General features: G+C 48.5%; 1 protein-coding gene across 2 annotated transcripts in view; it reads left to right on the forward strand.

Annotated features, from left to right (window-relative positions):
- Positions 1-7,257: 7,257 nt before the first annotated feature.
- Positions 7,258-12,056, forward strand: part of LOC116978559 (UDP-glucose 6-dehydrogenase-like) — a 43,193-nt gene continuing 38,394 nt past the window's right edge. Inside the window, exon 1 of one of the 2 annotated variants that reach the window (XM_033029782.1) lies at positions 7,258-7,415. The gene's annotated coding sequence lies outside the window, so the exon portion shown is untranslated. The remainder of the gene's footprint in view (positions 7,416-12,056) is intronic. The other variant, XM_033029784.1, reaches the window with a different exon arrangement.

Consider the following 12,056-nt stretch of genomic DNA (forward strand, 5'->3'; position numbering starts at 1 on the left):
ACTCTGGCCCTCGGGGTCCCTGAGGGTATGGAAATGCCCTGGTTGCCAGGGAAACAGGACCAATTTGTGCATCTGTACTTTAACCGGATGAGGTAACATCTGGGATTGATCAGTGAGTCAGCAGATCGTCCTCGGGGGAAATTATTTTGCAACTTTCCAGTGGAGATCAACTTTGACAAGAGCTGTTTGTCTGAATGTGCTGGACAACATCCAAATGAAGGGAGTTGCTCAGAAATCATCTCACCGTGACCATGTGGGTTTTCTGCGAGTGACGTTTGACTTTAGACTTTACTTCCGAGACACAGCATGGAAACAGGCCCTTCGGCCGCTCCGACCAGCAATCACCGCACACACGATCGCTATCCTGCACACTAGGGACAATTTTCAATTAACAGAAGCCAATTAACTTATTTGGAGTGTGGGAGGATGCCGGAGCACCCAGAGTAAACCCACGGGGTCACAGGGAGATCGTACAAACTCCGTAAAGACAGCACCCACAGTCAGGATCGAACCCGTGTGGTGCTGAGGTCAGGATTGTGAGGATGGGGCATTTTGGTTGGCATGGGTGAAAATTACTATAACGCTCTACGAGTGTCCTCCAAATTGTACTGATTTGTGCTTAGAAACAAACATTAAACTGGAGGAACAGCACCTCATATTCTGCTTGGGTTGCCTGTAACCCAATGGTATGAACATTGAATTATCCAACTTCAAATAATATTTCCCCCCCTCTACTGCTTTTCTCTTTCATGTGTTCCCCACCCTCATTCTCTAATTTCTCCCATCATCTTCCACCCCCCCCACCCCCCGTCACCTTGCTCATTTCCTCTCCTCTATACGCTGATCTCCCACCCCCGAGTCCCTCCACTCCCTTTTATCTCACCTCTTCCCCTGCCCCCTTCCACTCATATCCCTCCCTCCGGCTTTACATGTCACCTCTCCTTATCTGACACCTTTTTTGTCTCCTTTCACCTCTAGCCTTTATCGCTTACTGCACCCATCTGTCAATGACCCATCTGTCAATGAGCCCCCCCTTTACCATTGCCTTTGGAAACAAGGAACCACAGATGCTGGTTTGCATTTTTTTTCAAACACAAAATGCTGGAGTAACTCAAGGTCAGGCAGCATCTCTGGAGAACACTGATAGGTTCTGAATCTGAAGAAGGGCCTGACCGGCAACATCACCAATCCATGTTCTCCAGAGATGCTGCACCTAAATATTCCACTTCTTTTGTGTCTACCTATCACTTCCCAGGCTTTGTTCTGCCCCCACCTCCCTTTCACAGCTTTCTTCCCAACCTACACCATCGGTTTGAAGAAGGGTCACAACCCGAAATGTCGTCTGTCCATGTCCCTGAACGGATGCTGCGTGACCCGCTGAGATCCTCCAGCATTATGTGTTTCATGGGTAAACAGCTTCCCTCAGGTATGGACACTTCCAGCATGCTGACAGGCCTGGATGATGAGATTCAGATATGGACACTTCCAGCATGCTGACAGGCCTGGATGGTGAGATTCAGGCTTCAATGCAGCCTCTGACATTAAAAAAGTGAGATATCTAGAAACCGCAGATCTCCTTGGGCCAAAATTGGATTTTTCAGAGACTTGGAACTTGCAAGTTGACGCCAGAACTCTCTGTGTGCTGTTCCAGAAGAGGATCAGTTGTCCTCGTGTACGTATGAGTATCCTGGATAGCGTGCATGCAGCTTCTCATTGTATCTCCAGACATGTGACTATAAATCTGGGGCAGCAGCACAATGGCGCAGAGCTAGAGCCGCTGCCTTTCAGCGCCAGAGACTTGGGTTCGATCCTGAGTACGGGTGTTGCCTGTACAGAGTTTGTATGTTCAGAAGTTATAGGAGGAGATTTAGGCCATCAGGCCCATCAAGACGACTCCGCCATTCAATCATAGCTGATCTATCTTTCCCTCTCAGCCCCATTCTCCTGCCTTCTCCCCCACAATCTCTGACACTCTTACTAATCAAATAACTGTCCATCTCAGCCTTAAAGATATCCATTGACTTGGACTCCACAGCCTCATGGCAATGAAATCCGCACTCCCCACCCTCTGACTGAAGTAATTCCTCCTCAATTCCTTTCTAAAGGGACGTCCGATGATTCTGAGGCTATGGCCTCTGGTCCAAGACTCTCCCACAAGTGGAAATATCCTCTCCACATTCACCCTACCTAGGCCTTTCCCTATTTGTTCAACCTGTGGCAGCGTGGGTTTTCTCCGGGTACTCTAGTTTCCTCCCACACTACAAAGGCGTCCTGATTTGGAGGTTTCAGTAAAAAAATGGTCAATTGCCACTAGTGTGTGTGATAGTGTCCGTGTATGTGTGATTGCTGGTCGCCGTGGATTCAGTGAGCCTATTTCTGCACTGTATCTCTAAAGTCTAAAGTAAAATAAAGTAAATAAACGAGAGTAAACGAAAGAGTTGAAAGTTTCTCTGTTCTCGGATTCGACTACATGCCGTTCCTGTTTATTTTGGATGCTTCTACTTGAGGGAGTCGTGAAAAGTCGATGCAGCTAAAGCAACTGGGAGCCAGTTATTTAGAACTGAAGTGGATAAAAACATCCTCTGTCAGAGTTGGTGAATATCTGGAATTCTCTATCCCAGAGGGTGTTGGAGGTCACACACCAACACTTCTACTTCTTTAGAAGGCTCAGGACGTTCAGCATGCACCCAACAACCCTCAACAACTTGAGCCCAGGAAAGCATCTCACCGGGATGCATCACAGCAAGGTTTGGGAACAGCTCCATCCAAGACCGCAAGAAATTGCAGTGGTGAACGCAGCGCAGGTCAGGTCGGGGGGAGTCCCCCCCCCCACCACGGGTACCATGTAATCCCATGCTACCTGCACCATGGTCGGATAGTTGGCGACTAAACTGTCTCCCCCACCTGGTTTGCCAGATGAGGAGGGGGCTGTGGACCTCCAGCAGGACCAAAAACAAGACCCGTCAAATGGCGGATGAGCTTCTAGTGAGCCAACGGCCATCCACACTTCAGTAGAAGTTGCGATCACTGTCGTACATAGCATTGTGAGGCACTGTGCCCGTTGATGTTTTCAACACCAATGATGATGGTCGCAGCCCAGACCATCACACAATCCAACCTCCCTTCTATTGGCTCAATACACAATTTACGCTGCCTCTCCAAGGCCTCCAGCATAATCAAGGACCAGTCTCACCCCATACACTCCCTCTTCTCCCCTATCGCATCAGGCAAGAGGTACAGAAGTGTGAAAACACACACCTCCAGATTCAGGGACAGTTTCTTCCCAGCTGTTATCATGCAACTGAACCATCCTATCACCAATCAGAGAGAGGTCCTGACCTCCTATATACTGCATTGGAGACCTTTGAACTCTTTAATCGGACTTTATCGGACTTCAATGCTATATATTTGCACTAAATGTTGTACCCTTTATCTGTACACTGTGGACGGCTCAGTTGTAATCATGTATAGTCTTTCTGCAGTCTTAGATTGGCAGCAGGTTGGACAAAGGCCAGAGGAAAATACAAAAGGCCCTGAAATAAGCAGATAAGAGGCATGAAACAGTCTGGCACTGGAGGAGCTGCACGCCGTGGTCAACAAACACCAGACGTCTTACCCCGAGGCATTTACCACCATTGCTGGGGACTTCAATAAGGCGAACCTCAAGAAATCACTCCCCAACTTCCACCAACATGTCTCCTGCTGCACCAGAGGACCTAACACCCTCGACCACTGTTACACCACCATCAAGAATGCCTATCGTTCTATCACTCGCCCTCACTTCGGTAAGTCCGACCATACCGCTGCTTCTTCGTGCCTACAGGCAGCAATTGAAGAGCGCACCCCCAGAAGTGAGGACAGCACAGAGCTGGTCGGGGGGGGGGGGGGGCAGAAGAACAACTCCAGGACTGTTTGGAGTCTGTAGACTGGGCAATGTTCAAGGACTCGGCAACGGACTTGAACGAATACGCCACAGTCGTTACAGACTTCATAAAGAAATGTGTGGAGGACTGCATCCCTACAAAAACCTTCCGAGTGTTTCCCAATCAGAAACCTTGGATGAACTTTGAGATCTGCACTCTTCTAAAGTCCAGACACAGGGCATTCATGTCCGATGATACAGTGGCCTACATGAAGTCCAGATACGACCTTGGTAAGGCCATCAAAAAGGCCAAAAGGGACTTCTGCTCCAAACTGGAGGATGAGACAGATGTTCGGCAGCTGTGGCGGGGCCTGAATGCAATCACCTTCTACAAGACGAAACCAGGAGGCAGCTCGAATGTCGGCGAAACATCACTCCCTGACGAGCTCAATGCGTTTTACGCATGCTTTGACAGGGAGAATACTGATGTGCCTTCCCGATCCCCCATTCGCTGTGATGGCATTTCAGTCTCAGTCACAGAGGCCGACGTCAGGAAATCCTTCAGAGGGGTGAACCCCCGAAAAGCACCTGGTCCTGATGGTATACCCGGTCGTGTTCTAAAAACCTGTGCGGACCAACTGGCTGGAGTTTTTACGGACATTTTCAACCTCTCACTTCTGAGGTCTGAGGTCCCCACCTGCTTTAAAAGGGCATCAATTATACTGGTGCCCAAGAAGAGTAAGGTGACGTGCCTCAATGACTATCGACCAGTGGCACTAACGCCGGTGGTGATGAAGTGCTTTGAGAGGCTGATCATGGAGCAAATCAACTCCTGCCTCGACAAAAACCTGGACCCACTGCAGTTCGCTTACCGCCACAACAGATCAACGGTGGATGCGATCTCGCTGGCCCTCCATTCCGCACTAGACCACTTGGACAACAAAAACCCATATGTCAGGCTGTTATTCATCGATTACAGCTCGGCATTCAACACAATCATTCCCTCCAAGCTAGTTACCAAACTCGCAGAACTGGGTCTCTGCGCATCCCTCTGCAACTGGATCCTCGACTTCCTCATTCACAGACCACAGTCTGTTCGTATTGGTGGAAATGTGTCAGCCTCGATAACAATCAGCACGGGAGCACCTCAAGGCTGTGTGCTCAGCCCCCTGCTGTACTCACTCTATACCCATGACTGCGTAGCGAACCACAGTGCGAACTCCATCATCAAGTTCGCTGACGACACCACTGTTGTGGGGCGTATCACTGATGGGGATGAGTCAGAATATAGAAGGGAGATCGAGCAACTGTCCATATGGTGCCAGCGCAATAACCTGGCCCTCAACACCAGCAAAATCAAGGAACTGATTGTGGACTTTGGAAGGAGTAGGAGGGGGACCCACAGCCCCATTTATATCAACGGGTCGATGGTTGAAAGGGTCAAGAACTTCAAATTCCTGGGCGTGCACATCTCTGAAGATCTTTCCTGGTCCGAGAACACTAACGCAATTATCAAAAAAGCTCATCAGCGCCTCTACTTCCTGAGAAGATTACGGAGAGTCGGTTTGTCAAGGAAGACTCTCTCTAACTTCTACAGGTGCACAGTCGAGAGCATGCTGACCGGTTGCGTCGTGGCTTGGTTCGGCAATTTGAGCGCCCTAGAGAGGAAAAGACTACAAAAAGTAGTAAACACTGCCCAGTCCATCATCGGCTCTGACCTTCCTTCCATCGAGGGGATTTATCGCAGTCGCTGCCTCAAAAAGGCTGGCAGTATCATCAAAGACCCACACCATCCTGGCCACACACTCATCTCCCTGCTACCTTAAGGTAGAAGGTACAGGAGCCTGAAGACTGCAACAACCAGGTTCAGGAATAGCTACTTCCCCACAGCCATCAGGCTATTAAACCTGGCTCGGACAAAACTCTGATTATTAATAACCACTTTCTGCTATTTGCACTTTATCAGTTTATTTATTCATGTGTGTATATATTTATATCATGGTATATGGACACATTTATCTGTTTTGTAGTAAATGCCTACTATTTTCTGTGTGCTTAAGCAAAGCAAGAATTTCATTGTCCTATACAGGGACACATGACAATAAACTCACTTGACTTGACTCAACTCACTTGACTTGACATAGAAAATAGGTGCAGGAGGAGGCTATTTGACCCTTTGAGCCAGCACCGCCAATCATTGTGATCATGGCTGATCATCCACAATCAGTAACCCATGCCTGCCTTCTCCCCATATCCCTTGATTCCGCTAGCCCCCTAGAGCTCTTCCTAACTCTCTTCAGTTCATCCAGTGAATTGGCCTCTACTGCCTTCTGTGGCAGAGAATTCCACAAATTCACAATTCTCTGGGTGAAAAAGTTTTTTCTCATCTCAGTTTTAAATGGCCACCCCTTTATTCTTAGACTGTGGCCCCTGGTTCTGGACTCCCCCAACATTGGGAACATTGTTCCTGCATCTAGCTTGTCCAGTCATTTTATAATTTTACATGTTTCTATAAGATAGCCTCTCATCCTTCTAAATTCCAGTGAATACAAGCCCAGTCTTTCCAATCTTTCCTCAAATGACAGTCCCGCCATCCTGGGGATTAATCTGGTGAACCTACGGTGCACTCCCTCATTAGCAAGGATGTCCGTCTTCAAATTAGGAGACCCAAAAACTGCACACAATACACCAGATGTGGTCTCACCAGGGCCCTGTACAACCACTTTACTCCTATACTCAAATCCTCTGTTATGAAGGCCGACATGCCATTAGCTTTCTTCACTACCTGCTGTACCTGCATGTTTACTTTCAGTGACTGGTGTACAAGGACAGCCAGGTCTCGTTGCATCTCCCCTTTTTCCTAATCTGACACCATTGAGATAGCAATCTGCCTCCCTGTTCTTGCCGCCAAAGTGGATAACCTCACATTTATCTACATTATAGTTTCGGCCACGCATCTGCCCACTCACTCAACCTGTCCCAACTCAGCTTGCAACCTCCTTGCATCCTCTTCGCAGTTCACACTGCCACCCAGCTGTGTGTCATCTGCAAATTTGCTAATGTTACTTTTAATTCCATCATCTAAATCATGAATATATATTGTAAAGAGTTGCCGGCATTTCCTTGACCATGGATGCTGACTCTAATTTGATCTGTACCTTTTCATGCCTCTAGTTTCCCCTCTCCCCTGACTCTCAAATCTGAAGAAGGATCTCATCAACGTCCGGAAACGTCAACTATTCCTTTTCTCCAGAGATGCTGCCTGACCCGCTTAGTAACATCAGATTTGTGTGTCTGTCTAAAGCGGTTTAGATGTTGGATGGGGGTTCTAGGCAAAGCTGGGAGGCGGGAGCTGTCTGGCCGTCCTCCATCCCCTCCCATTGAATCAGCAGCGATCTGACGCCGGCGGTGGGAGGGTTGAGGATCGACGCTTGCGTTGTGTCTGCGGGGCCGGAGCGCTGGGACAGAGTCAACGAGTCCGCAATTAACAAGCGAGTGAAACTCACCGCCTGCTATCTCACGCTCTCCACCCGCGAACCAGCGCCAAACCCGGGTAAGATTATCCACCCCTCTGTTTTGTCTCGTCTTGTATTTGTTATTATTTCTGTGAAAGTGGGGGAGAAACTTGTTTAGGAAGCGAGGGCCCGAGAGGTTGCGTTTTAAAAACCTCTTGGATTAGGCAATGCAGTGCTGGCGAGCTATATCCCATCCCGCTCATGTGTAGCCGCAGTGACTAATCTCATTCATTCGATTCCACCCTCTCATCGGGTTTGTACCCGCGGAACCGGGGATCGAACCAGCCCTCCCCGAATAGGGAGAGAAGTCAACTGCAGATTCTGATTTACAAGAGGATAAAAAGAGACGAAAAGTGCCGGAGTAACTCAGCAGGTCAGGCAGCGTCTCATTCATTCAAAGTTACACAATCTTTCCTACATACCAGGGAAAGGGGGGGGGGGGAGGGGAGGAGACGAAAAGGACGAGACGCCCCCACCCCCACCCCTTCCCAATGGAGAAGCAAGGAACTGCATGTGCTGATTTACAAGAATAAAAAGGCACAAAGTACTGGAGAGACAGTCGGTCAGGCAACACGTAGAAACAAAGAACTGCAGATGATTTTGGTTTGTCCCAAAGATAGACACAAAGTGCTGGAGTAAGTCAGCGGACCAGGCATCATCTCTGGAGAAAAAAGGATGGTTGATGTTATGACCCTTCGTCAGACACATCTCTTTAGAATGTGGATAGGTGACCCTTAGAGTCATAGAGTCTGGCCCATATCCCTCTAAACGTTCCCTATACATGTACCTGTCCAAATATTTTTTAAACATTGTGATGGTGCCTGCCTCAGCTACCTCCCCCGGCAGCTTGTTTCATATACCCACCATCCTTTGTGTAAAATGTTGCCACTCTGGTCCCTATTAAATCTTTCCCTCCTAAAGGGCGTGTCCCACGAGCATGCGACTGCATGCGGCGAGCGTGACCAAACCGGAAGCGGGGGCCTCGCGGAGGTCGAGTGATCCCGTACGAGTTGACGTGAAGTTCGCGCTAGGCGTACGCCGTCAAGACGCAGCTTACGCCGTCGAGACTCTGCACACGCCCATCGAGGCGGTGCGTATGGCCTCAATGCGGCTGCGGGCCGGCAGGCCGTTGCCGCGCAGAATTTTTGGACAGTGTCAGTTTTTCGGAGCCACGCGCGATGTCGGGACCAGCCCCGCGCAACTCCATACGGCTCCGGCGATCAAAGTGGGACCGGCCCCGCGAGGCCGTACGGCTCAAGCGACCACGTTAGGTCGCTCTTGCCGCATGCAGTCGCATGCTCGTGGGACAGGCTCTTTATCTTAAACCCATGTCCTCTGGTTTAGTTAAGTTTAGAGATACAACGTGGAAACAGGCCCTTTGGCCCATTGAGTCCGCACCAACCAGCGATCCCCGTAGAATGTCCTGCACCTTTTTTTTCAACTATGACCTTCATCCAACAATCTGCCCCCCCCCCCCAAAACTGTATAAACATATCACTTGCCAGACTTTGTCCTGCCCCCACCTCTCTTCCAGCTTTCTCCCCCCCCCCCCCACCCCCAGTCAGTCTGAAGAAGGGTCCTGACACAAAACATCACCTATCCATGGTCTCCAGAGATGCTGCCTGACCCGTTGAATTACTCCAGCACTTTTTGGGTCTTTTTTTATTGGTAAACCAGCATCTCCAGTTCCTTATGTCTAACTTCCCCTTTTTTGCTCTGTCTATTGTAGTTGAGTTTGAACTGATTATGTCAATGTATGGTGTATCTAATCTGTTCAGACAGCAAAACAAAGCGTTTCACTGTACCGTGATACACATGGCAATAATAAACCTAAACATGCAGAAGGGACCCAACCTGAAACGTCACCTGTCAGAGATACTTCCTGACCTGATGAATTGCTCCTGCACTTTGTGCCTTCCTTGTTAATGCTGTGTTCTACCTGCTGATACCAACTCTTCTGACAGCTCGTTTCGTTCACTCACCAACCACCCTGCGTGTGGAAAACCTGCCCCTCAGATGCCCCTTTAAAAATGTCTCCCCTCTGCTCAACCTGAGCTCGCTAGTTTTAGACTGTCATACACTGGGAACTAGACTATGCATATATACGCTTCTCGTGTCACTTCTCAGCCTCCTGCGCTCCAAGGAAAAAACCCCTGGGCTGCAGTTTTAGGTTTTATTATTGTGTACTGAGTTACAAGCTTTGTTTTGCATGCTATCCAAAGAGATAAGAAAATACTGTGTATAAATACGATCGGGTTCACCTTAAGTGAAGACACTCCCCGACGTACACAATAGGCGCCTTACGTAAACTTGCACAGTTAAGGCAGTCTGTAATTTCTCCAACACTGTATGATTGCTCAAGTTTACATCGGAAACCGGCCGGCAATGGTGGCGGCGCTTACCTAGAATGCCCCGGACCCAGCAGGACAGTCAATATTCTCAGTGACGGACACAGAGTGCTGGAGTAACTCAGCGGCTCAGGCAGCATCTCTGGAGAACATGGTTAGGTGACATTTCCGGTGGGGATCCTTCTTCAGACTGGATGAGTTATTTCGGGATGGGGATAGTGATTCTGCCTAAAATCAAGAGTTACGTTTCAGGGGGTGCAGTGGTGGAGTTGTTGCCTTACAGTGCCAGACACCCAGGTTCAATCGTGACTACGGGTGCTGTTTGTACGGAGTTTGTACGTTCTCCCTGTGACCGCGTGGGTTTTCTCCGGGTGCTCTGCTTTCCTCCCACTCTCCAAAGACGTGCAGGTTTGTAGGTTCATTGGCTTCTGTAAATTGCGCGCTGTCCCTCGTGTGTGGGATACTGTTAGTGCAGCGGATTCGCTGGACAGTGCGGTCCCGGTGGACAGAAGGGATCTGTTTCCACTCTGCATCTCGTACTTAAAATAATCTAAAGAGTGTTTTATTGTCATATGTCCCGAAAAGGAACAATGAAACTCTTACTTGCAACAGCACAACCGATATGTAAATATAGTACTCAGTAAACACCATAATAAACAACAACAAAGTTTTGTGTGTATATATGTGTGTGTTTACACACACGCACAAAACATAGATAAACAAACAATAATAGTGCAAAGTCAAAAATAAATGCCCTGCAAGTCTATGTAATTCAGAACCTATTCAATAGCCTGATGGCTGTTGAGAACTGCTCCATATCCTGGACGTTAGTTTTCAAGCTCCTGTACCTTCTTCCTGATGGCAGGAGTGAAATCTGTGGTCAGGGTGGTCTCTGATGATGCTGGCTGCCTTTTTGAGCCTGTAGATCCCTTCAATGGTGGCGAGGTCAGTATCTGTAATGTACCAGGCTGTGTTCAATCTCCCCATCCCTCTTGGCACGAGAATTCCAAGGATTCTCCATTCTTGCTTATCAGGATGGTCTGTTAAAAGTCTCCAAAACAAAGAAATTATTTTAGATTTGGGAGTCTGAAGAAGGGTCCCGTCCCGAAACGTCACCTATTCATGGTCGCCAGTGATGCTGAGTTACTCCAGCACTTTGTGTCTTCTTTTTACAAACCAGCATTTGCAGTTCCTTGTTTTTACTTTATTATTGTCACACGTACTGAGGTGCAGTGAAAAGCTTTGTTTTGCATGCTGTCCAAACAGATCAGAAAATGTTACACATAAATGCGAATCAGACAAAGGGGAAGATATAGAGTATGTAGGAAGGAACTGCAGATTCTGGTTTAAACCGAAGATAGACACCAAATGCTGGAGTAACTCAGCGGAACAGGCAGCTTGTGGGGAGGAGAAATAGGTGACATTTCAGGTCAAGACCCTTCTTCAGACTGGGGGGAAGAATGGTTTTGACCCAAAACGTCACCCAATCCTTCTCTCCGGAGCTGCTGCCTGTCCCGCCAAGCTACTCCAGCATTTTGTGTCTATCTTGAGTGCTGAATATAGTTCTCAGCATAGGGAGTGCAGCCTGGGTTTACAAGGTTAAACCCAGGGATGGCGGGACTGTCATATGCTGCGAGAATGGAGCGGCTGGGCTTGTACACTCTGGAGTTTAGAAGGATGAGAGGGAATCTTATTGAAACATATAAGATTGTTAAGGGTTTGGACACGCTAGAGGCAGGAAACATGTTCCCGATGTTGGGGGAGTCCAGAACCAGGGGCCACAGTTTAAGAATAAGGGGTAAGCCATTTAGAACGGAGACGAGGAAACACTTTATCTCACAAAGAGTTGTGAGTCTGTGGAATTCTCTGCCTCGGAGGGCAGTGGAGGCAGGTTCTCTGGATGCTTTCAAGAGAGAGCTAGATAGGGCTCTTAAAAATAGTGGAGTCAGGGGATATGGGGAGAAGGCAGGAACCCGGGGAACTGATTGGGGATGAACAGCCATGATCACATTGAATGGCGGTGCTGGCTGGAAGGGCCGAATGGCCTTCTCCTGCACCTATTGTCTATTGTCTATGGTCTATTGACTTGGTTGGCCGAAGGTCTTGTTTTTGCGCTGTGTCTCTAATCTCTAAACTAAAGCTCTTAGGGCTAAGGGAATCAAGGGATATGGGGGAAAAGCCGGAACGGGGTACTGATTTTGGATGATCAGCCATGATCATATTGAATGGCGGTGCTGGCTCGAAGGGCTGAATGGCCTACTCCTGCACCTATTTTCCACGTTTCTATGTTTCTAAAGCAAAGGGGAAGATACAGAATGCAGTGTACAGTTC

The sequence above is a fragment of the Amblyraja radiata genome, chromosome 11 (assembly GCF_010909765.2).
Source record: "Amblyraja radiata isolate CabotCenter1 chromosome 11, sAmbRad1.1.pri, whole genome shotgun sequence".
NCBI lineage: Eukaryota > Metazoa > Chordata > Chondrichthyes > Rajiformes > Rajidae > Amblyraja > Amblyraja radiata.